General features: G+C 41.1%; 2 long non-coding RNA genes across 2 annotated transcripts; one reads left to right on the top strand and one right to left on the bottom strand.

Moving 5' to 3' along the window:
• Window positions 1-1300: 1300 nt before the first annotated feature.
• On the bottom strand, window positions 1301-6469 carry LOC137137968 (uncharacterized). Its single transcript, XR_010915876.1, has 3 exons — window positions 5667-6469; window positions 3442-3532; window positions 1301-2932 (listed from the first exon to the last, which is right to left on the bottom strand). It is a non-coding gene; the product is annotated as an uncharacterized lncRNA (long non-coding RNA).
• A 10898-nt stretch (window positions 6470-17367) lies between these two features.
• LOC137138308 (uncharacterized) lies at window positions 17368-22124 on the top strand. Its single transcript, XR_010915933.1, has 2 exons — window positions 17368-21206; window positions 21509-22124. It is a non-coding gene; the product is annotated as an uncharacterized lncRNA (long non-coding RNA).
• Window positions 22125-25723: the final 3599 nt, after the last annotated feature.

Here is a 25723-nt window from a genome sequence, read left to right on the forward strand (position 1 = left end):
TCTCTTGGATAACATGGTTTTTAGACCCAACGTTTAGTAGCAGTTGATTCTTGGGGTTCGTGCTGAGAAAATGGTGTAAAGCAACGGAGGATTCAATAACTCTGTGCCCCAGCAAACATCCTAAAACTTAAGATTTACTGCCTCGCTGAGTATGAATTATTGTTACATTTGTAGAAATTGTCCTTCAATCTTAAGTTGGTTCTTTGGAATCGGGAGGTTTTCTGCTTCCTAACAAGGTATAGTTTGCCGAGATTTGCTCGGGATACACTGGTGCAATTACGAAAGGTTTCAGGTGATCACGTCTTTGTCCGGCGGGCGGCCCCGTCACGGCTGTGAGGCGGAGTCTTGTTGCCGTGGTGATCAGTTCTCTCTCCTCCCCACTCTGCTTCCTCTCGCCTCTCTGTCCTGATCTCCAATCAGTCTCATTCTGTTCACCTGTTGCCTCCCTTATCTGCCCCGTTCACCTGTCCCTCTCTGCCAGATCGTGTTTCCTACCCTCCGAGTGACAAGTCTGTCTCTGGTCCCGAAAGAATCTTCGTTTAAGGTCTAGTTCGACTTCCCAGTCTGGTTATTCTGTTTAGAGATTTCTTGTTATCTTGCTGCCTGGTGACAGCGTCTCAGACGACGCCGGTTTCATCCAGTTTTCTACGAGCGATGTTTTACTCTTTGCAAGTTAGTTACTTACCTAATGAATTAGTCATTTCTGAAGCAAGTCTTGTGTTAATCTTTTATCAGGGTCTGAGTTTTTGCCTTCTCCGCGGTATTTTTGTTGCTACTTGCCTTTCAGTTGTACTTTGTTCGGGTTTTTTCCTGTTTGCCCTCCCGGTCTCCTGCCATTGGGTCCTCCGGTCCTTCCTGGGCTCCGCTGCAGCTCCGTTACCCGTCCGCCCACAGTAAGGTCTCCACTCCTGCCTATGCTCCCTGTACTTTTTATGATCATTTACATCTGCCTCTTTCTCCCCTCATAGTTCCCTACTGCTCCCCGGCCACCTCCGCCTCCCTCTCCGGTCCCGAGTTGTGACCCCGGTCACCCTCAATCATTCATTCATTCATTCATTTCATTATCTTTATAATAAAACTGTTCTGCTTTTCTAAACCCTCAGTGTTCTGCTCCTTTCTGGGTCCAACGCAAATAACTTTATAAACCGTGTTAGACCCAGTGAATAATAACTGGTGGGAAAATAATGTATAGATTAATCGATTAATTGAAAACATCATCGATAGCTTCAGCAAAAAAAAAAAAAAAAAAAATCATTAGGTGCAGCCCTAATCACATCATACAACCTGTGTATATGAGGGTTACACAACATGTTTATTACAAAACCAAAATCTACAGTGACTGTCTGGTTATGGAGCTACAAATAGTTTAATACAAAAACTTGGGGGGTTCAAAAAGAAATGTGGACTAAAATTAATGCTGATCAAGTTATAGTTGACAGTTAACTCTCTGGCCTCAAGTGGGAGCCTCAGGTTCAAAGGTCAAGTGGGACTTTTCTGTTACTGCTCTTCTTCTTTTTAATTCAATTTGCCTCAAAAATAGCTTTAACCAGGCAAAACCTAACCATCAATATTCTGTCGTGTTGCTGTGTGTTCAGTGATCAGTGAGGAGCCAGTTTGATGGTAACTCAGAAGAGAAACCAGGTTTCCTCAGGTGATTAGGGAACAAGTTTAAATGCAATACAATAACCTGGACTTTTAAAACCAGGGTGTGTGGACTTTGGAACACATCACCCAGGGTCAAAGGGCACTGTGGAGCATCAAACAGCACAAACATAAACACAATAATGTGATACTGATACTAAAAATACTGATAAACATTGATTTTGGATTCCAATGCTAACTAGAAACTAACTAAGAAAATAATTTTAAAACCATTAAAGATAAAGTTCAGAATGAACAGTCACATCTTCACTAAAAACAAGTCGTCTCTTTGCTCTTCAGACCTTCAGTCCTCATCCAGACAACATGAGGACTCCAGCTGTGTCTCCGCTCCTCAGTGAGTCAAACAGTAGAGTGTCAACATGTTGCAGTCAGTTTTACTGATGAAGACATAGTTTTCTGCTTCATCTTGGCTCTTTGACAAACCACCATGATCCTGGTTTGAGCCTCAGATCACTGAAAACATGTCAAAAGGCGGCTGTAGCTCAGTTGGTAAGGCAGTTGTCCACAGACCACAGTGGTTCGATCCCTGCTCCTGGCTACATGTTGAAGGGTCCTTGGGCAAGATGCTGAACCCCAAGTTGCTCCCGGTGGGTCAGGTGAGCACCTTGCATGGCAGCCACTTGCCATCGGTGTGTGAGTGTGTGTGTGAATGGATGAATAGGAATCAACATTGTAAAGCGCTTTGGAAAAAAGCGCTTTATAAGTGGCCATTTACCAAAAGTGCTTGTGGAGCTCCAGGGAGCCACATGTTGGATGATGGAGCAGCCAGTTGTTCTGCTTGTTGTGGATGGGCAGAGTAAAGGATGGTCCTGAGAGACAGAAAACTAGAAACTGATCTTCAGGCTTTTCATCAGACTGTGACAGCAGTTTCCACTGTGTCAGTCTCTAACTGAGGTTTCTCTGGTTTTGATGTAGCCATCGGATGTTGTGTGTGTATCAGTGTGTAACTTTTCTGCAGATGGAAAAGACTCACAGAGCAGGAAGAGGATCACACAGCTGCTCAGTAATGCGTCATCAGTGGTGTACCAGGAAGTCACATCCTTGAAGTCCAAAGAATTTATTCTTGGTAAATGAACGATCTCCATTGTGTTGGACGTGGCACTGACAGTAATCTTTCCTTCTTCACTTTCTTTTGCAACTCACTGAAGACTTAATCAAGAACAGTCTGAGTGCAGTGAAACACTAAAACAATCTCCTCTGACCTTCAGTGACCTGTGTCCTCTTGTTCCAGGTTGGTCTGTCCTCCTGCTGCTGTCTGGACTCTCTGTTTCTGCAGGTGAGATGATGGAGGTGAAAACCTGAATGAAACTAAAGTCCTAAACATTTAACATTTACATTTGTCCATCAGTGCAGTGATGGAGGTGAAACCAAGGATGTAGAGACTCAGTAACTTTCCACCTGGTCCTAACAGTAACATGTCACAGAGCCAGTAAGGACTGATTTCATTCTCTGAGAGTCTGGATTAACACTGGACCCTGTCTCTGTTTGTGTCTCTGTTGTTCAGATCATCGTCTGGTCCTGAAGTTCTCTGAGGATCCTGTGATGACAGGAAGTGATGTAACTCTGCACTGTAAAACGACAAAAGCTTATTTCTACTTTAATGAAATCAAACTTGTAATCAAACTTGTATCTGACCCTAAGATCATGTTCACCATCCACAAAAATGAAGGTCTCTACTCATGATCTCTCCAGTTCTTCCTACAACCTCTGATCCTCACAACACCACATCATCTAAAAGCTCTGCAGAAAGTGCTCCACCTCGTGGTTCAGATGCTGTACCTTCTGCCTCTGTGTCTGTGATTAGACTCTTCCTCCATCTGGTGGTTGCCTGTCTGTATTACATCCGATCTGTTTTGCTGGAGTCCATCTGCTGCAGCAGGGAAAACAGGAAACACAAGAAATACAGACTTTTCACACAATGTAAGAAATGTAACAAACACACACACAATGATTGTAAATTGTACAATGATCCTCAGAGAGTTAAATAAACTGTCCCACTGTCTCTGAGATGAGATAGACGCTGAACTGAACAAACATTTTAAAGGACATGTTTGAGAAATGAATTACAGCAGTTTATGATTTATTAACGTTTTGACACATGCACATACCCACAGACTTTCAAAGTAAAAGCCCCCAAACAGAAGTACAAAGATAAGTGTAGAACATGTGGGACACGTGTGTGAAGCTGCACTTTTTCATATTCAGATTATTTTTGGACACATTTCTGCTTCAACTGTTTAACAACAATAAGACAAATGTTTCAGAGAGTTTGAATTAAACTTGATCCTGTTACAAGATAAATTCAATACAAGATAACAACTGAAGTTAGAACATTAGAAACAGCACAGCTTCACTGTTTGTTTTAAACCGTGAGTTCTTCTCCTTCACTGTGCTTCATCTGTTTCCCATTCAAAATTATGTTCGTGCAGAAAGTTTCTCACATTAAAGGCAGAACACAGTGTGACTTACATCAGCACTTCTTGATGATCCAGAAGTTTTCAATAAGAAGCATCGGCCTCATTTTTAATTTGAAATGTTTTTATGAATAACTGCAGGACACATTTAATGATGTGTGTGAGACCTGTCCTGACAGACAGAACATTTGTCTCTCAAACACACATTTACACGAGCAGCGCTCCCAGTGTTTTATTTCTGAAATGACAGTGTTAGTCGGGCTGTTACTGTCCCTGAGTAACATAACATGAGTAGTTTAGAAATAAAACTAGAAAAGCATCAGATCATGTCTAAAAGCTTGTGCTCATCATTTATAAAAAACATAAAGCAGCTCTGGGCCACAAAAAGAATAGTCCAATACTTTTAATCCTGTAAGTAAAATAGAAATCATGTACTTACTTACTTTTACTTCAGTAAAAATGTCAGTGGGAAATCTTTTTTTGTTTATTTGTACTTTTACTTAAGTACAGTTTTGAGTACTTCATCCACCACCAACTGTTATGAAGTACTTGTCTCCATGGAGATAACTTTAGGCAGGTCAACCACAGCAGAGGGCGCTGTTTCCTGGCATACCTCGAGTTATAAAAACTCAAAAACTGGTCCACCTGGGTTTTGTGTTAGTTTGCACATTGTGGTCTGACCTGCAGGGGCTGGATCGTGGTTTCAGATGACCAAAAAAAAAAAAATCGGAGCCTGATTACATAGTTTTTATTTTTACTGTGTGCTTCCTTTTCTAAACATAGTGTAGGTGTGCTGGCCCTTCAAGACTGTACGGGTTTTCCTGCACATTGCAGGAAGCACAGCTGGGTTAGTTTCTGCAACTTATGGCCCGACAGGAAACTGGGGGCCATGGTCTGGCTGAGCAGGACCCTCATGTCACAACATTGTCCAGAGTCCCACTGCTGAAGTCCTTACTATTCAGGGTTAAGTTGTTGCCTGTCACTTTCAACATGTTGGGCCTTTGGGCTTCAACTGACTTCAGCAGACATTTAACTTCAGTGAATTTAAACTGTAAAACTGGTGAAACAGCCATTTTTCGTCAGTTTTCTGCTCATAAAATCCTTGTTCTTTTTATTTTTTTTAACAAAATCAGATTTGATATGATCTAATTGAACAGTCACATTATTAAGTGACACGCTGCTTAGAGTTGCTCTGTGAAAGCAGTGGGTCACATTGTTGTATCAGATGCCTAGTTTCTCAGAAATTATTGCCATGAAATGACTATATGACTTAAAAGACAAAGTATATATGCAAATATACAAAACGTATGTATACAGCGCTTTACAACAACTGACAGGTTGACGGAAGTTTCTGGTCAAACATGCAAACATGCACCAGACAGTGAAACTGTGTTTCTTTGCTACATATTGCTATGTTGAATGTTTTCAGAAGTGTAATGGCTACAGCTCGTATTGTGATGTTTCTGTGCAAATGAAAATATGTTATTGTACATCATATTATTGTCAGGAGAGGTTATGTTGCTAAGTAACAATATAACAAAATAACACTGATCATAGTAATAAAATGTTGCCAGTGGTTTGTTCACTTACAAAAGTGGCTTTTGTGAATCGAGGGACTTTGCTGCCAGCAGGGGGGGCTGCAACACACGACGTACTCCAGAACACCACCGAGGCTGGAGCTCCTGAGGAGACTCGGGCTCTGTGGTGGTTCTCTTCTACCCAGCAGTCTTTGAGAGAGTCTCATGGTCAGGGACTGCTGCCTGGAACAGTCACACATTAGCCAGTTGATGAAATCCAGCTTGTGCAGAGACAGACCGTGACCAAGAAACCAGCTTCAGATTCTACCCTGTGGCAGGAGGTCCACAGTCCCCCTGATACGAACACACCTTTATTTCTGCCCGTATCAGGACCCTTAATATTACATATATTAATATAATATATGTAAGAAACCAGGAATCCCAGCTCCTCAGGGGGGTCCTGACCCCTGTGGTCTAAGTAGGTGTTCGTTGCAGACTTATTAAGCTGCTGTTTGTTATGATGCAGTCAGTGTTGGTGTCTTAGCTGCTGTTATCGTTGCTCATTTTGCTATTTTGGGATTGTGCCCGTGACCTGGCAGTGTGATTTATTCTGTTGCGTCTGACATGATTTTCTTAATGACACACCTGAAATACCTGTCAGAGCTGATTTCCTGCTGCTGGGGAGCAAATTTCACATAATTGACTGGTTGTGAATCCTGTCTTTTTTGAGACGATACCACCTGTGGGGCTGAACATGAATCAGCGGAGCATCTTCACTGCAGAAGAAAAATGTGTTAGGAGATTTCAATGCCGGAATGAATCCCAAAATCAATTTCATCTGATCCACGTTTTCCCATCTTTCATCAACAGGTGTCACTGGTTGTTACCATGGAAACGGATAAGGGCTTAACTGATGTTAAGTCTCACATATCTGCGAGAAACTGACCCCTGATGACTCATGAAACCAGGTGGCTCACAGATGTATGAGCTTTGGGCTGGTCAAGGTGATATAGTGAGGACAGTGAGATGGGTGGAGAAAGGGCCTGTCATAGCAGCTCACACACCTGGGGCACACCTGAGTACGGAACATGACTGCAGCCATTTGTCCTCCTTTTTGTCCAGGCGTGGTTTCTGCACCTGTGTGGGGTCTCACTTGTCCTGGACTGTGTTGGACTGTCCTCTTAGGTCCAGTGAAACTCACATCACTCTGTGTGTATTCAAACACACTCTGACGTCACCTGAAGCTGCGTCACCAGCGGAGGGGCCTCCTCCTCCTCCTGGGTAGGACTATCTCCTCCCCCTTTCTTCCTCTCTGAGGAGTTGGGTCGGCACATAAAAAAACCTCGAGTGAGCTCAGTCTGCATGACTTTGAGGACACAATGGACAAACTACAGGTGAGTCGCTCTGCTACTGCTGCTCTCGCTGAAACATGCTCAGATCTGCTGTCGTGGTTCATGTGACTCTACTTTATGCTTCTGCTGCACACACTTCATTCCGTTTTTTTCTTTTAAAAGGCTGCTTGCTAAAATGAGTCAAATCTGTTGAAAGTGACCTTTTCTTCTGAGCTTTAAACATTACATTTATTTGTAGTTTGTTTTCATTTATGGTGGTTTTTGGCTCCGTGGAGGTTTTGTCTCTTTGTGCTGGTTTTGTTTCTTTCTCGTGGCCTTTTCTCTTCCCTCCTGCATGTACAGATGCATTCAAGTTTTTGCGAACTTACAGAACTCACTGTAGTCCTTTCTAGTGTAAATGGTTGTCTTATGTTTCTCTGTGTTGGCCCTGCGATTGACTGGAGACCTGTCTAGGCTGTATCCTGCCTCTTCCCTAATGGCAGCTGGGATAGGTTCAGCTCTCCACGACCCTGAACAGGATGAGTAGGTACAGATGGTGAATGGATGGATGGATGGTCTGTCGTGTATAACTGGTCTGATGTGACTGAGAACTGTCCGTGATTCTAAGCACTTTATGAGTTTATGAGCAGGGACGCCTGCTGTCTTTTACTGCAGACAGGTGGGTGTGGAGGGGGCAGAGCTCCCTCAGGTATGCAGGTGAGGATTAACTGCAGTATTAGTTGCTAAGAGAGCGACAACACAATCAGAGTTTATTTAGAGTTTTAAAATTCAACCTGAGACCTAATTAGGTCAGAGCCAGAACAGGATCCAGAGGACATGTCGAATCCATTAGTAACAGTGAACAGTTCAAAGACGCTTTAATGGCCAACAGCTGGAGACAGATGTTAAGAACATATATGGACCCACTTGTCCCTCGTAGGTAGGAACTATACAGCAAGAAGCAGACAAGACTGCTGCATGGTTTCTTTTCACTGTCCTGGCCTGTCTCTCTGTGGTTGTTTCTCATCGCTTTGTAGTGGTTTCATGTCTCCTTGGGATGGTTTTGTGCGTCCACGTGGTTGATGATGTGGATGCATGTTTGACTGGTGGGTTCAGAGTGTTTAAAGCCACAGTTTGATTCTGTTAGAGACACCTTCACCTGAAAGGTCACCTTCACTTTGATTTCAGGTGAGCGTTGCATGGCTGCTGCTGAAGATGACCTTTGAATACAGCGCTGCAGGAGCTCTGCTGTGTCCAACGTGTCCAGAAGGTAACTTAACTTCAAAGATCTTCTTCCCTGTTAGACTAACAGGGTGTGGCCTGAGGTGTTCTTCAGGGTCAGTTACAAGTACACAACATACCACCACATCCATGTTAATGCTCCTACTTTCAGTGGTGTGTATGTGATTGGTTCCCCCTCACTTTATAAAAAACATTTAGTTTCACACCCAGTCTATTTAAATGTTATCAGACGTGTCGAGACACGTTGGTTATTCTATACACTACAAGCGTTGCTGCAGCTTTTTCCTTGGGAGCAGGTGAAGTCAAGCCAGAATTTCCTGCTGTGCCTCAATGCAGCGACAGAGTCAGAGAGCAACAGTTAAATAATCCTGCTGCGTGTGTCTGTGATTCTCAGGTTACTTTGTGAAGACCAACTGCTCTGTGAACAATAACAGGAAATTGGGGGTCCAGTGTGAAGAGTGCACTGACTGCTCAGGTAAAGTCCGAAATGAGCTGGGGTTTGACTGTGGATTCAGCACATTCCAGAACTAAGCACCAAACCCTGTGTTTAATCTGCTGTTTGTCCTGATGGTCAGTGTGTGACATGAGCCCTCAGATAAACCAAACAAGATAAGCTTTAGGGCCAATCAGAGCTCTCAGTCCTGCAGTGCGGTTTATCTCTACATTCCTTTTTCTGCACACAGACAGTAACAAGGAATTCATATGTTTTTCCTCAGTCTCAGCAGACCGTTAAACAAACCAGTAAAATTACTTTAAATAGCACTATTGATTATCAGCAATGATCTCTGCGACTTATTTGTTTGTTGGTTGAAATAAGTAGAATTCTGTTTAAAAGCCCCGTTTGATAGATGAACTGATTTGCTGTTTGTCTTCTTTGTCCTCCAGTGTTGGATCAGGACACTCTGGTGAAGTGTTCCACATTTGCAAACTCTGTATGCAGAAACCGAACCTCCATAACCACAACAACGGTCCCACTAACCTGGGCGTCAACCACAGGACCAGGTAACCTCAGCCGGCCACAGCTTGTTCACAGCTCACACATTTTAGAGGAAGACTGAGGGTCTGACGTCTCTTTTTAATTGAGTCTAATAACCTCTCCTCCTCTTTTTCCCTTTTCTTCTTCTTGTGTACAGTCCCTGCTTTCAAACCATGGACCGTCCCTCTTATAGTGTAAGGACCAATCACTTTTAACAATCTTAACTATTGGTCTGTCGACTTTTTAATTATTTTCAAATCTCCAGAAACTCAGAGAAGTAAAAAATGTTTCCTGCTGCTGAAACATTTGAGGCAGTTGAAACGATGTCAGTCAAAATACAAACAGTGAAGTCTTTAAAATCCTCTGAACACTGTTGTGCCCTCAGACAACATGCTTTGCATCACGTCTCAGCTTGTATGTTTACAGTCACTCATGTCTTACACAACAATCTTGCAGTAAAACAGAAACTGCTGCCAAGCCACTTTTTTTTGCATTTGGTCTTTGAACAAATTTGGTTGGTGAATAGCATAGTTCTACAGATTGGACATGTCCTTTTGGAGCAACCATTATGTCCAGATTATGTCCAGATCCATCCTCCAGAAAGACCCGTGGTTTCTAACCAGCCAACCTTTCTAACCAACCTTATCAATGTAAAACCATAAATGAAAGACACTTGGCTGTTACTCTGGGTTTTTGTGAAACTTGAACCAACTGTTTCCCTTTGCTTCACTTCATCTCCGCACAAGATTTTCACCAAGCTCAAAATTTAGGAAATCTTAAAGTTAAAATCTGCAACTTCTGGGAATCAAGCAGCTGCAGAATGAAACTCAAAATCAGTGGATCCAGGACATCACATGCTGACGCTGCACACATGTTCTTTAATGTCAGCAAGTGCCACCCTGGGTGTGTCCTCCTCTGATTGGCCAGAAGGATGAGTCTCGCTCAAAAATCTTTGGAAAAAATTTTCTCAACTCTGGGGCCAGTTCTCTTCACGTTAAAGGACGCCTTCACTGATATTGAACTTGCTTTCTTTTGGATCTAGTCTGGGTAGTAAATTTAACTGAACACCATTAAACTTCCCTCTGATTTCCCTATATTAAAATGTTCCTCCAGATGACATCACTTGAAGGAACCTTCAGTTCTAATTATGTTATCATGTCGCTCATACTATGTAGTTTGTAACCATGGTCAACCTGCTTTTCCACAGCTCCTCCAGATGACATCATCTGAACTCATAATGATGAGTTAATGACAGGGTTTTTTTTTTAGTTAGAAGCAGAGAAATATTTTAATATAAGGAAGTTTCAAAGCATTAATGTACATTTACACCTTAAAGTAAAGCCACAGAAAGCAAGTTGAAAATTAGTGGAGTTGCCCTTTAAGTTATGTAAGAAGTTACACACTTTGGCCTTAAGTAGGACTTCAGCCAATCAGCTGCTGACAAGTGATGGAGGGGGTGGAGATGATTTATTACTTCCACAGGATTAAAATAACAAAAATGAATGCTCCTGTGGTAAAACCTGTGGTTTGTGGAGAAGCTGATTGTGTTTTTTTTTGTTTTTGCAGAATTGTGTCTGTCATCCTGCTCGTCCTGCTCACGTTGATCCTCCTCCTGCTGGCCTGTCGATACCAGCAGCAAAAGAAACACCTGGGAAACAAGGTCCTTTCAGTGGATCAGAGGCTCCTCTCGCCGTGTGACACACCATGATGTCCCATGTCAGTGTTGATAGCATTAGGTCAAACTGCTGCCTATAAGAGCTATCAGACCTGATCCAGCTCTCCAACGGTTGGACTGTAGTCCGGGGGCTGTCCAGGTGTAGACCAGTCCTGGTGAAGCCCAGTTTCAGTCCATTGTCCCTCCAGTTGTAGGCCAGGTGTAGGCTAGACGTAGTCCAGGTTAGGAGAGAGTTTATTTCAGGTGTAAGCTAGGAGTAGTATAGGTTTAGCCCAGGTTCTCTTCTGGACTAGTCCAGGTGTAGCCCAGGTGTAAGTCAGGTTCAGTCCAGGTGTAAGTCAGGTTCAATTCAGGTGTAAGTCAGGTTCAGTCCAGGTGTAAGTCAAGTTCAGTCCAGGTGTAGTTCTAGTTAAGTCTAGGTTAGTTGAATGTAGCTGTAGCCCAGCATATACTAATATCTCCCCCATTTAGCCAATCAGTTTTAGGAACAGCTCCCAAACTGTGAGAAGCAGAACATGTTTTGACATCAATGACATCTTGTCAATGTCGAATTTGGAACTTTGTTTTGAATGATTGATATTTGTGTGTGGGGGCTGATTAGTTTGACCCAGCAGAAATAATGAACTTGTGCTACAGTCAGACCAGTTATTTATTCCTATGATCCAGAATCTGTGAGTTCGGACGAGCAGGAAAAATCAGCAGACTGTCAGAAGTTATTCAGTATGAAATAAAAATGCTGGTTTACTGTTGGGACGTCAACGAAACAGAAGGTCCAGAAACACAGACTCAAGAGAAACTTTACTTTTGTGAAATCAGTGGAAAGAACTTTTAATGTGAACTTCTTGTTTTCTTGCTGGTGTTTCTGCATATTGTCCCATTATTTATGTTTCACTATGGGATTATTATTATTACTATTAATATTATTACACATTTTTTTCTGTTGTTGCTGTTCTTGTCCCATGTGATGCAGCTCAGTAAACTATGTTCAGATACAGATGTGTTGTGTTACTGTTATGCTGTGGATGTGTGATGCTGCACATGTAATAAAGTCTGACCTTCAAAGTTTGACCTCTGTTGTTCTGTCACGTCCTGGCCCCTGTTCTTCGTACCTGGATCAACATGTTAGCTGATAATTTTGTCAACTATTAATCATCATCCCAGATCTGTTGGTTTCTCTAAAGTCATGCGGAGCTTGAGATCCACGTTCTCAAACCTGCTCAGGAGCAGGTTTGTTCTAAGATTCAGACATTGTAAACAAGATAGTCTCTCACATTTGAACACTGTTCACTAATCAACCAATCACAACTTTATTTATATGGCAGCATTTGTACAGATAAATGCAAATCAAAGTTCAGAAACAGAGAAAAGAAAAGTAATAGATCAAATGTTAGTGAATCAATTCACATAAATTTTTTCTGATGTTCTAAGATCCTCAGACGGTCCCAAAAGCTGCCTCAGCAAAAGTTTATGCCCTGCACTTTGGAACAACTCAGCACAGACTGGTTCATACACAGGAGGCGTGGTGGTGCTTTAAAATCAATAAGGAAACTGACAGTCAGGTGTAATGCGTGGCCTTAGATCCAAATGAAAAATGCTGGGTGTTCTAATCTGAAACAGGTTAACAGGTCAAGTTAGAGTCTCATCCTCACTTAAGATTTGGATTTGAAAAGTTGGACTGTGGTTGACTAGACCACATTTATTGGCATTAGAAACAAAGATCAACACGAGAAAAAAAAAGAGTTAAATTGATAAACTGTAAAATGTTGCACAAATGATTCAATCACATGTGAATCCTCAGTGGAACCAGGATAGAACTGGTTCCAGTAATCTGATGGTGAATTGTTGGGAACGGACTGGATATATATATATTTAGATATAAATGGATATTGATATATTTCTATTCAGAGCTACAATAGACTATTGAATAAAATATTGAAATATAAATAATTGATCACATCAACCTGTGTTCATGTGTCTTTTCATTGCTTGTTTTTTGCTTTGTGTGACTCAACTTTTAATGTGTGCTGCTCAAACAATGTTAGTTTTCATTATTCTCCTGCCTCCCCCCAGTCTCTGGGAGGACGCGTGGACAGACATTGTCCATACACGCGTGACGATGACCAGTCAATTTCCGTAGTCGGAGCGTTGATGGGGTCCAGCCTGGTAAGGGGTAGGAGGATTCAGTGATGGGCCAGCGGAAGAAACGTCTGACTCTGGTCGCTATGATAACGTTTAAACATCCCTTCAGAATAAGATACAGATACGCCACAAAAACGAATATAAAGAACATTTTATTTTCATAAATTTTTTATCTCATGCTAACGACAAATCAATGGGAGCCCTGAGCTTGTTTCTCCGCAAGGACACGGTCCCATCTGGGAGAGATGGGAGACAATGACACCCGAAGTGTGTTGCTTATGTCCAGCCTGCTCCGTTGTTTGGTTTTGGTTGCTGTCTCTGCAGAAAACCCCGCTTCACACAGACAGGACGTGGGAAATGGCGACTGGGTTTTCAGTGCTGTGGTGCTGATCTCGGGGTTTTCTGCCATGACTTTAATCCAGAACACCGGCAGAGTTGCTGTCTCAAGGCCGCCGTCATTTGCGATGTCCAGCAGCTGATCTTCTTCTTCACAGACTTGCTGGATTCACCGGGTTTGTTGACAAATGGGTCGCGGATCCAGTCTTTGCCAGTTCGTGGGTCTTGTGTGGTTGGGAAGTAGCGCTCGAAGTCTTTGAAAAGCAAAGACAGGTGATCGTGCACCAGCTGGGAGAATGAAGGCTCAGGCTCAGTGTCACCCAAAATCCCCGCTAATGTTTGAAACATGTCCAATATGTCTCTGTTCACGCGCCGTCCCCACAAATCCAGTTTGGCTTTAAACGCAGCTACTTTATCTGCCAACTTGAAGACAATGTCTCAATGTCTTCAATGCCGAGTCACAGAGGCACCTGTGCTAGAAGTTCACGGCAAATGTCTTCAGTGGAGGCCTGTTCTTCTGGTTCTAACTCATTTTCCTCGGCAGTGGGTTCAATGTTGGCGCGCGAGACGTAACCGAGAGAAGCCGCTAATTTCTCAAAACAAAAAGCTTTTCAAAATAAAATATCGTTCAGACTCAGATAATACGTAAACAGGCACCAATTGATCTACGGACCGGGGGTTGGGGACTGGGGACGGGAGACTGCGACACAGAGACGAACAACATGGTGCCAACTGTTTGACTTATTTTGCTTTTGAACAGCTTGACGTTTTTCTTAAAATTAAAATTTTGTTAAAATTAAGAAGGGAAGACATGTTAAACATCTGATCTGAGTCCTAATCACCGTCAAGAAGTCAATAAAACCATCAGCTAACCTGTAAATCCACATACGAAGAACCGGGGCCCAGAAACTCCAAACAGACCCACCCGGATGGATAAGCTGCCACGGCGTCATGGATGACGTAGATCTGAAGTCCGGAAGACAGTAAAGGGTTAAAGTCTACAGAGGGAGGAGGGAGGAACCACACGCCTCATCAGGTGGAACCATGGCAACAAACAGGAAGCAACAAAAACGCCTCTCCCCAAACACCCAGCGTTACCATGGTGACGCTACAATCTGCTTTGTATCGGCTTCCGTGGAAGTGACCTTCGTCTGATTTTTCTTAAAACTCTACATCAGTAATTTGATATCTTTCTTTATCTTGGTTAAAATTTTTATTCCGATATAAAGCCACATAAATCCAGTCAACTCTTTCATATGAGGCGAACAACATAAATACATAAGTGCATCAAAAAGAGAACAAAAACTAAGATAAAAATTTAGATAATGTATCCAGCAAATACAAAAAAAGATTAAATAGCTAAACAATGAAAATGCATTAATGAAATAATAAAAAACACAAATTTAAAAAGATATTGGAATGTTTATTAACTACACCGATGCCATAAATGCATGCAAACATTTTAAAGTTTTGTTTTAAATTGAAGCTTATTCATTGAAGCTTTTTTTCATATTGAACAAAGATAAGTTGTACCTGAGACACCGGCTTCAGCTCATCTTCCTGTTCCTTTTTATTGTACACAGCTTTTCACGTTTCTCCCCATTTGTTTGACAGACCTGTGTGTTACAGTCAGCGGTTAGTGACTGAGGATCATCGATCAGTGGAGGCACAGCGACATCTGCTGGTTTGGTAAACTTAAAATACATATTTAATTCTTGAATTATTGCAGTACAGTTATAAAAGTGGATTCTCTTGTTAGATCATCATTACATCAGTAAAACCAGAGCTTAATTATTCATATGCTATAATTATGGCCTGCAGCACAGATAATGACGTTGGTCTTTTCGGGCTGATGTTTGGAACAACTGTGAAAGTTGCTCAGAGGGTTCAGTCCACAGACTGCAGGCTGAAGCCCTGAACTGGTGTTTCTTCATTCTGTTGAAGATGTTAACATGAAGGTCTGCTTGCTTCTCTGTTGCTGTGGTCGGACTGAACTGCTCACCGATGCACGTGCTGTCATCAGGTCAAATCTACTGCAACAGTCATCGGACCACTGCTGCTTTGCTGTTTAGAATTTCTGTCAGATTTACGGCCCCATGCTCAGCCGTACAGCAATGCAGTGAAAAGCAGCTGGTTCGAGTGACAGGCTGAAAAACCCCACAGCTGTTGAGGTGAAAGTCCCCATGTTTATCAGACTGCAGCAGAGAGAAAAAGTGGAACTTAAACACCAGCGTTGCCCTGTGGATTAAACATTTTCAGAATTTATTAACACTTATCTAACTTTGTTTCTCCTTGTGGGCCATTGATACTCTGCTCTGTAGAACTGTGACAACACATTTTTTAAAATGGAGAAAGCCCAACGTACACATCTAGACTGGAATTCTTTTCAAAATCATTGAAGTGTTCAAACATTTATTCTTAAAATGTATTTAGAAAGGAACCATGTGCAAATGAAACCTAAATGTTTACACATTATTTAACACTGCCTCTCACACACCCAGACAAGCTTACACACCTGCTCTGTTGTTCCTTCGTTAATACTAACCACGTATGAAAGCGTGGGCTGAAGTAACCCAGGAGGAGCAGGAGAACCGCGGTGATGCAGCCACCAAAACCAAACTGAACAAAAACCTAAAGAAACACACAAATTAAAATGTTTAGAGCACTGTGACCTGTGTCTACAGCACCGACCTCTGACCACCAGCTTCACTTCAAAGAGAAGAAGAAGGTGCAGATGTAGCTTCCACTGTCAGAACCAACAGGATTAGTCAGAGTCAGATTGAGGTCTCCAGCTTCCAGAGCTGCATCCGCCATCCACAGTGTGTCATATCACAGAGAATTTAATACCTTTTCTTCTAAATTTCCTTCCAATGACAACATTTTGTGGCGTGTGGAATGAATTGTCAAAACCTGTTGCAAAGTTCTGATGATCACAACTTCAAAAGAATCACACAGAGACTCCTGTATCACTTGCTGTGTCGAGGTTGTGGTCTGAAAGTCTGTGATATTACTTGTCATTCATTTACAATCAAAGCTCAAGGGTTCGATTCCCTGATTTTTATTTGTTTCCTTCATGCAGCTAAGTTGGAGGGATTCCTGTAATAAAGAGGGCTCCTGGTTTAATCTAGTGATGGGCGGAAACGAAATAAAAAATTTACGACACTTGTGTTTGGAATGTTCTGAAGCCTTTATCAACGTGACCATGTCACCTGGTCGTGTTGTAATTCTTCGAATTTGAAATTATTTCCCACACTCTCCCAAACTTTTTTATTTTAGCAGAATTCTAACATGTTGCAATTCTTCAAAGAAAAGTCTGTTCTCACACATTTCTCAGACACACATTTCTCCAGCAGATGTCACCAACGTAGTGATTCAAACGTTTCAAAGCGCTGAACCATTTTCTGATTAAACTGCTTGAGCCGGTTCGAAGCTTCACAAAGACTCGATTCTCCCATCACTACTTTAATCCATTGCTGTCAAAACCAAAGTGAATTTCATTTAAAACTATGGAGAGAACGTATTGATGTGAAGACTATTTCTTTTTAAATGCTTATTTCCTGGTTTGTGAAAGGGGGCCTGAAAAAAAAACCATTTATAGTTTAACACCGGACGATCTGGACTTTTGACGAATTTGAATTCACCTGCTGTTGTCCTGGCAACCAGACCACAAACCCCACAGACGCCTTCATGTCTGCCGGCTCATTCATTTGTACTGAACAAAAAAGAAAAAAAAAACAGATAGATAAAATTATTCTTCAACTAAACGTAACAGTTTGTCGGCAGATTTGGATTTAATTCATTTTAATTCATTCCGTGTTGGGAGGATCTTTACAGAGTTCTAACAACAGCACCGACAGAATTTGGCAGAATTTCTGTTTTTTCTACATTCTTTATTCAAAACTAGTATTTTGTTTCCAATACAGTTGTACCGACGTTTCCACAAGTAGAAAAAATTAAAGAGGAAACGTTTATCATGGTGAAACGATATGTCAAAATGATCTCTCCCCTTTTCCCTCTTTTGGAAGGGTTTGGGTTGGATCAAAGGTTAAATAATAGGAAATAAAAGGAAGTTTTAGGAACTAAAAAACGACCCGGGGCCACAGATACGTTCACAAACATCAAGGTGAACGGGGAAGAAAGCGGGGTAAGAGTGAGGGTGTAGAGACGAGCAGGGGGTCCAGGAATCAGACCGGACAGACGAAAAGCTGGTGTCCAGCAGCGGAGACAGGCGAGGTTCGCTGATCGGAAAGGAAAAGACCTCTAAGGGTGAGGTGAGACAGGAAACACAAGAAATAAAATAAATTTGCGCTCTGTCAAACAACATAAAATGTTAATATAACAGAATATTTTTATGTGTATTTTTCCAAATATTTGTAACAGTGTCGACACATGTGCAGACAAGCAGATTTTCAAAATAAAAGTTCCAGACAGATCTAAAGTCCTCAAAATTCAGATTGTTTCTGTCAGTTTAAACACTTGATGTCTTTCTGCTTTATGGTTTTTCAGTTACGATAAAAGATTCAAACTTGTAAATATGTTTCAGTGAAGTCAAACTTCAACATGCTGCTGAGGTGGAGGAACCTCCAAGTTTGGTTCCAGTTCCAGTCCAGTCCACAAGATTAGAATTCCCAGCTCACAGACAAAGGACTCTACTTCTTCCTCCCTCTCCTCTTAGTCCAGTTGGAACAGTTCTGGCTTCCTAAGCTACTGTGTATATACCCACCCTTCTAAATCGAGCTCTACATGACTGAGGGGGAACCATGTCTTCACAGGTTTTCACAGCTTCTCTTATAAAAGCAGACAAGTCATATCAAGCTACTGTTTTACCGATAAATATTCAAACACTCACAACATCATCAACTTTAGCAGATTGTGTTAAACTTCTATAACTCAAACATTTATTATACTCAACCCAAATCCCTCTTTTTGCTTGGTCTTACCTCATTACATGACTAATAAGATCAGAAACAGTATAAAATGAGGAAGTCGTGGAGTGGCTCCCCTTTGGTCTACTCAAACCTCCAACTGTACTACTGGCATTAAACTTGTGACACTCATGGCTAAATCAATGAACCTCACTTTAAACTCGTCCATGCTTTACTTTAACCAAGACAATGCTGATGACCATAACCCAACATAATGCCTAACACAAACAAACCCGGGACACGATGTCCTTGCAGCTATGACAAACTGGTTTGTAGTTGTCATCTAAACACCTGAAACAAACCCTGTCACTTGTGGTTTTTACCTGCTCATGGGTCCAAGCAACAGTTGCCTGTGGTCAGACCGAGGTGCCACCTTGTGGTTTTGTACTGCATCTCTGCTGGTCTGACCGTGTCCATCTACTACAGGGAAACAGGTACTAACACACACTAACCTACAAAACTAAGACACGCAAATATATGTGTGTAAGAATTAATTTTATTTACATATATGAATCCATATATTTCATTTAAACCTAATTTACATTTATAGTTTAATTTACATATGAGCATGTTTAAGTAATTTGTGTGGTGTCGTTTCCATTTATGCTCCTACTTTCTGATTGGCTCAGTCAGTGACATGTGACGTAGAAACAAGGAAGTACAGTTTATTGTGTGGTGAACAGTGAAGAACTGCTCCCCAAAATTATGTTTGTCCATTCAGCTCCTCATCCTCAGTAAGTTTGATCCAACCACCACACGCTGAAGCCTCACGTTGCTATTGTGGTTATGTTGGTGGTTTTATTCCCCTGGTTGTGGGCTATGACTTTGCTTTTTGCTGTTTGGACGTTGTTGGTTTTGGGGATAATAAGGATTTTTGTTGTTTCTTTTTCTTTTTTTATGCTTTTTGTAATTTTTGGATTTGGCATTTTCTTTTCCACCATGTTTTATTGATTTTTGATGTCGGTGAATCTGTGCATGAGCTGAAGTTTCTTGTCCCCCCCCTGAACATCTCATCTGTTTACCTCACACATGATTTATTTATTTACTTATGTTTTTGAAGTGGCACTTGGCCTCTTCTGGTCAGGTGACACCATACTGCATTAATACATGAGCTGGTATCCAGAGAGTGAGCTGAATAAATGTAAAGCAGACCATGTCTTCACTCTGCTGACCTCAAAGGGGCAAAAATAGTCCACACCAGTACTTGTAAAGGAACCGATCCTCTGATATACGTCTTTGTATTTCTGAGCACACTCTTCTTATCTAAATCCTGTGAGAATGTACTTCCTACCTCAGTGTGCAGTTTCTTGCTTTGCACCTTAGTATTAACAATTGTGTTTACTTTACTATTACAATCTAACTTCCTGTGTAATTTGCTGCAGATGTTTCCAGACGTTTGAAGACATTGATTTTATTCAGAAAACATAAGGTTGGATTTAAGAACTAAAAAAAACAAAACAAGGTACTTCATGGTACTTCATGTAATCTAGTATTACTAAGTAAATACAAGTTTTGTAATGTTTCTTTTATCATTAACAGCGTCTCTCAACATGTACATTTGTCTTCTCATAGCTGAAAAACACATTCTGTCTCCCAGGATTCAATGTGATCATTGGGATTTACCCTTCGATTGCAACACTACCGATGCTTTACCTTTATCACAGTTACATCAGAGGTGACATTTCCAGTTTCTCAACATTCCCGATGAAAAACAAAAAGCAGACAGTGAGGTTGTGATAAGTACAGGTTTACATTTATGCAATATGTCAAGTACTGGCTCTGTAAGACTTTGACTTCACGTACTTCACATACTTGAATAAAACATTCTCTCTTCTGGAATTAAATTTGATTGTTCTTCTGTGAATCACTTTTGGTGAAACAGGTTGAACAAAACAAGGAATCTTGATCTGGCAGTGCCACAGACATATTTGCTGTCAATTAACTCAACGTTTGCTTTGTCTCACAACAGAAACACCACAGAGTGTGTTTCCATCCTTTGTCCATGTTTTCTAGGGGCGAGCGGCTAAATGTACGGCTGAAGACACTGGATTAGGAGTCATGTGTTGAGACAGAGACAAACTACATGCTAGTTCTGGGCTGGTGCTAGCACCGCTTCAAAGTTGGTTCCACTCAACCTGTTGAGAAGCACTTGGCCTTTCCATGGGCTAAAGAGCCACCGTACAGCCAGGTCGTTGGGTCACTGAATATGTTGCTGTTCTCCCTGCAAAGCACAGCAACATAATGTTTCTCCTTATGAGCTTACATTAGCATCTCAACAAGACTGCTCAATGGTTTTTGGGTGGTCTATGATTATGTTGGACACTAACTGCAATCATGTAGGACACTTTGGCTCCTAACTCCTATTCTTAGCCTTTAACCAGCTAACCAACCAATGCAATAAATGATACCCAGATTTCTAGCTTTCCAACAGAGCTTGAGTTCCTCTGGTCAGTCACAGTTTCCCCACCCCCAGCCCCCGACAAAAGCATTTCTTGGCTGTAGATCAGCAAAGAGTTGGGGCCACTGTGGAATCAGTTTCCCTGACCAAGAGCAGGTTGTTTGCTGAAAAACAAAGGAATTCCTGAAGAACAGCAGCTCTGTGTTTGCAGTCTTGATGCTGAATGTAGTAAGTAAGAAGCAGGTTTACAGTGGTTGACTATGATCCAAATGACACCAACAATCAGACAGTTGAAGCTGAAAACTAAAGTGGAAGTTTGAATCACATGAACAAAACCGGTGCGTGTGATGAACTGATTTGTTTTTGACTGACAAGTCTGAGCTGACAGTCTAAATTCCGATGTTGTAACAGCAACACGCCCATTTATGGAGGTGTCTGTCTAAGTTTATCCCCCAGCTGAACAGTATATAACGTGTAGGTGAGCAGTGCTACAGCATCAGCATCGAGGGAAGCTACTCAGCAGTTCTTACCTGTCAATCATGGCGAAGATGATTGTTATCTTGACTCTCACCTGTGTGCTGCTCTGTGCAGGTAACTCTTTCTTTTGACTATATAGGTTCTACAGATATTACACTGACTAATTTAAAAACTCCTATGAAATTTTCACCAGGACTACATTTGATAATCTCTTACTAAAAGAACAGCAAATTTTTTTTTAAATATATAAAAAACTTAGTAGATGGTCTCTGTGGTCCACAGCCATTTAATCGTATCTCTTTAACAGCAGGAAGTTTTCCAATAGTCAAACACCACAGACATTTCAATTAAATGTTGACTTTTCACATTAAATTCACTAACCACTTTTGTCTCCTAAACAACTACTGTTCCAAAAGCAACAGCTGCCCCAAAAGCAACCAGGGTCCCTACAACTGCTGCCAGAAAAACAACTGCTGTCCCAACAACTGCTGAGAGAAAAACAACTGTTGTCCCTACAACTGCTGCCAGAAAAACAACTGCTGTCCCAACAACTGCTGAGAGAAAAACAACTGTTGTCCCTACAACTGCTGCCAGAAAAACAACTGCTGTCCCAACAACTGCTGAGAGAAAAACAACTGCTGTCCCAACAACTGCTGAGAGAAAAACAACTGTTGTCCCTACAACTGCTGCCAGAAAAACAACTGCTGTCCCAACAACTGATGAGAGAAAAACAACTGCTGTCCCTACAACTGCTGCCGGAACCAGAACTGCTGTCCCTAAAACTACCGCCAGAAAAACAGCTGCTGTCCACACAACCATCCATCTGTCATGATCTAATAGAAATACTACTCTTATGCTTCTACTGCAGTTTTTGCATGCTTGAATAAAACCTGTCCTCCTGAGTTAATAATGTTCTTCTGTGAGATCCTGCTTCTCATACACAAGCTCGTGATTCACATCAACATGTAACATGTAACTTTGTGTTGTAGTTAATACTTCACATTAGAAACTCACATAAAAAATGCAACGTCATCAATTCTCTGGTTTGTCTTTTTTGCACATTTGTGTTTGCTGCTTTTGCTCTTATCAAGACAGTGTGATTGTCATGCTTTACAGACTAAACCAAAAATCTGCATGTTATTCACCACAGAGGGAATCTGTGACTGAAACCATGTTTTAAATGGGATTTTATAATTGTAGAAAAACAACTGTAAGGATGAAGTGAAAAAATGTACTTCTTTCCCTTATGGCAAGTTGGAGTACAGGGTGAAAGCTGCCACACCTTTTGCTACATAGGTTATATGATTTGTGAAAGACCAGAAGAGTCACGCAATATATAGAAGATTTCATTAACTAATTATTAATTATACACTAAAAGAGAATTTGCTAATTTTATCAAAAAAAAAATCAACTAATCTAAGTAAACTAATAATTTAATCAATTATTTTAATGTAAAATTATTTATTCAAAGCATTTATAAATAGAACAATACATTTTTAGATTTTTAAATAGGGACCTCGCACATGGTTATATGTTGTAACTCTGTGTCACCTGCTTGTGAATGATTAGTTGATTGGCTGGAGGGAACCGAGAGCCCACAACGTTTTCCTGGGCCTTGTTTCCAATGTGCACCAATGATGAGAAAATTCTAATGTTTTAAAGACTAAAAATGACATTAAAGAAGTAGGAATCAGCCGCCACTTATCAAGAATGAAGTCCAACTAGTTAGTGAAGCTTTATGAGCCGCTGATCCTCATTCTTTCTTCCACTGACAAACCCAAATCGCTTTTTAGCTTAGACTCTGATCACCAGGAGACTGTCTTACATAAGTGTACAAGAAGCCTATTATCTGACAGTTTCTTATGTAAGACAATGAATATTCAAAGATTATGGAGACAAAGATTCTTTATTTTATGTCTTTGAAACACCAGGAACGCTGGGTCATCTGTACACAGTATAAAAACAGGACCTGTGCAGGCAGGTCTAATATTTAAATTAAACTAGAAGAGGAGTGGGGCCTAACACACAGCCTTGTGGAGCACGGGTTGAGAAACATAAATGGTAAATGGTAAATGTTCTGCACTTATATAGCGCTTTTCTACCTATTGGCACTCAAAGCGCTTTACACTGCTTCTTATTCACCCATTCACACTCACAATCACACACACATTCATACACCGATGGGGGAGCTGCTATGCAGCTGGCCAACACTCACCGGAAGCAACTAAGTTGGGGTTCAGTGTCTTGCTCAAGGACACTTCGACATGTGACCACTTACAGTTCCTCAGTCTGCTGGTCAAACATTCCACGGGAACTGAGAACTGAACACATAGATCACTTTAATTCTAAAAGGTTTGAAGGTTCTGGAAAACACATGAGAGCTGTTTCATTATTAGAACAGTAACTGAACAGGTCACCGTACTCCACAGATTTGGCCTATTCTGTGTCTGTGATGGTTTCCATCCGCTGCAGCAGGAAGACAGAAATATAGCAGCTGTCTCCATGGTGACCCAGGGTCATGGATTAGATAATCAGGCTGTTGTGAATTGGTATAGACACATGTTTTATATTTGAGTTTTCACAGTGTGCAGAACAAATACAAATGAATGAAAATAGATACATAACCAAGATAAGTGAAACACAAGTACAAGTACTTTTTCCACTTCAGGTAACTAGTGCTACACAGGTACAGACTAATATTTGCTCTTATCTTTACTTATCCAACAAAGAAGGATTCATTTTGACACTTCTTACTCTGCGAGTCCAGAGACGCGTTGAACTATGGAAAGAATCTCAATCTGTCAGTCTGACAAATCTCAGGGGTTAATGTATTACCTTTTCACCTTTGGGGAGTTTCGGTGTGAGCGTGACACTGAAGATGAAACAGCTGCCGCACACTTTAAAATTAGTTTTTAATGTAATAACATTTTTTAATTATCATTATTATTATATTATATTATTATATTATTATTTTAAAATTATCATTATTATTATTATTAGATCATTATTCTTTTTTAAATAACATTTTTAAAATTATTATTATTTGATAAGGTTGACGTTCTGGTTTTACAACATTCCAGATGGGAACCCAAAGGCACATTGGCACAGTCTTATCTTATTGAATAAACAAGTGGTGGTGCATTGTTCTGACTTTCATCTAAGCCTACTTCCGCTCAATATATTGACATTTTCCAGTGTTTTATTCATGGTGGTTGTTAAATGTGTTGGTTTGATGGTGTCCTTAGCTCCAGAATTGTTGATAATAAATCCACGTTGAACTCAGAAGTAAGGGTTGTTTCTACCTTATTGCTTTCAAAATGCTTAATTGTTTAACATTTTGGTAAAAGAAGCAGTACGGTGCCAATCAGAGTCCCTGAATGTTATTTTAGCATCTGTTTTCATTTTGAAATGCTGTCCTTCAAAACCCTTCCTTTGCACTCAAAAGGCCCCTGATCAGACTCAGGTTGGTGGTAGTGGGGTTGTATGAGATACTTCTCCATTGTAGGCATATTACTTATAGTAGATGTCAAGTTCAATTGTGAACAGTGTGTTAGATGTTTTTGAGCTTATTTCCATATCTCCTGCTGGTTTCTAACCAGATAATATCTAGTATATGATTCCCTAGAAACAACAGCGGCTGCACAAGTGACAACTGCTGCCCCAACAACTACAACTGTTGCACTGACAACAAGATCTACTGCAGCAACAACAGCCATTGTTTTCCAAGCCCTTCATAAACTACAACCACGTCCCAGCAACAACAGTTGCTGCTGTTAGTAGTTAAAATAAGCAGCGACATGTTCTGACGGTGCCAAATCAAGATAAAATGGCTAAAACCACACTCTGCTGATAATTATTGAAGATGCAGTAGAATTTAATGATCAAATTTAAAATAAAAGGAAAAAGAATGAATTTGTTTTTCTTCATGTATGTGTGGGTTCCTCAGAGTTCTCTGGTAAATGGTTGTATCTCTTTGTGTGACCGTGTGGTGGACTGTCCAGGGTTTACTCCAACTTCTGTCCAGTGGCAGCTGGGTGTCGGCTGCAGCTCCCCCATGACCCTTAACGGGATAAGTTCTAATAATGAACGCGTGAAGCTTTAAACTGAATGTAATTGTTTTTTCTCTGTTTGAAGAAATAATGATCTTTATCACCTGTGGTACCCTGGCTATATGTCGAAGTGTCCCTGGGCAAGACACTGAACCCCAGTGCCAGTCCAAGCCCGGTAGAAAATGGGGAGGGTTGTGTCAGGAAGGGCATCCGGCGTAAAAACTGTGCCACATCAACATGCGGACAAGGATCCGCTGTGGTGACCCTGAACTCACGGGATAAGCCGAAAGGAGAGTAGTAGTATCATTACCCACAGCTCCCCCATGACCCTTAACGGGATAAGTTCTAATAATGGACACGTGAAGCTTTAAACTGAATGTAATTGTTTTTTCTGTGACCCAAATGAGTTTGAAGAAATAATGATCTTTATCACCTGTGGTACTTAAATGTGTTCTATACCTGGACACATCTAAAACACTGTCTGATACTCTTTTCACCTCTAGAACATTCCTCACCAGGAGTCTGCAGATGATTTGAAGCAGAGTTTGTCATGGCAGAAGCTCAAATTTCTGTCAGTATGGA

The sequence above is a fragment of the Channa argus genome, chromosome 12 (genome assembly GCF_033026475.1).
Source record: "Channa argus isolate prfri chromosome 12, Channa argus male v1.0, whole genome shotgun sequence".
Taxonomy (NCBI): domain Eukaryota; kingdom Metazoa; phylum Chordata; class Actinopteri; order Anabantiformes; family Channidae; genus Channa; species Channa argus.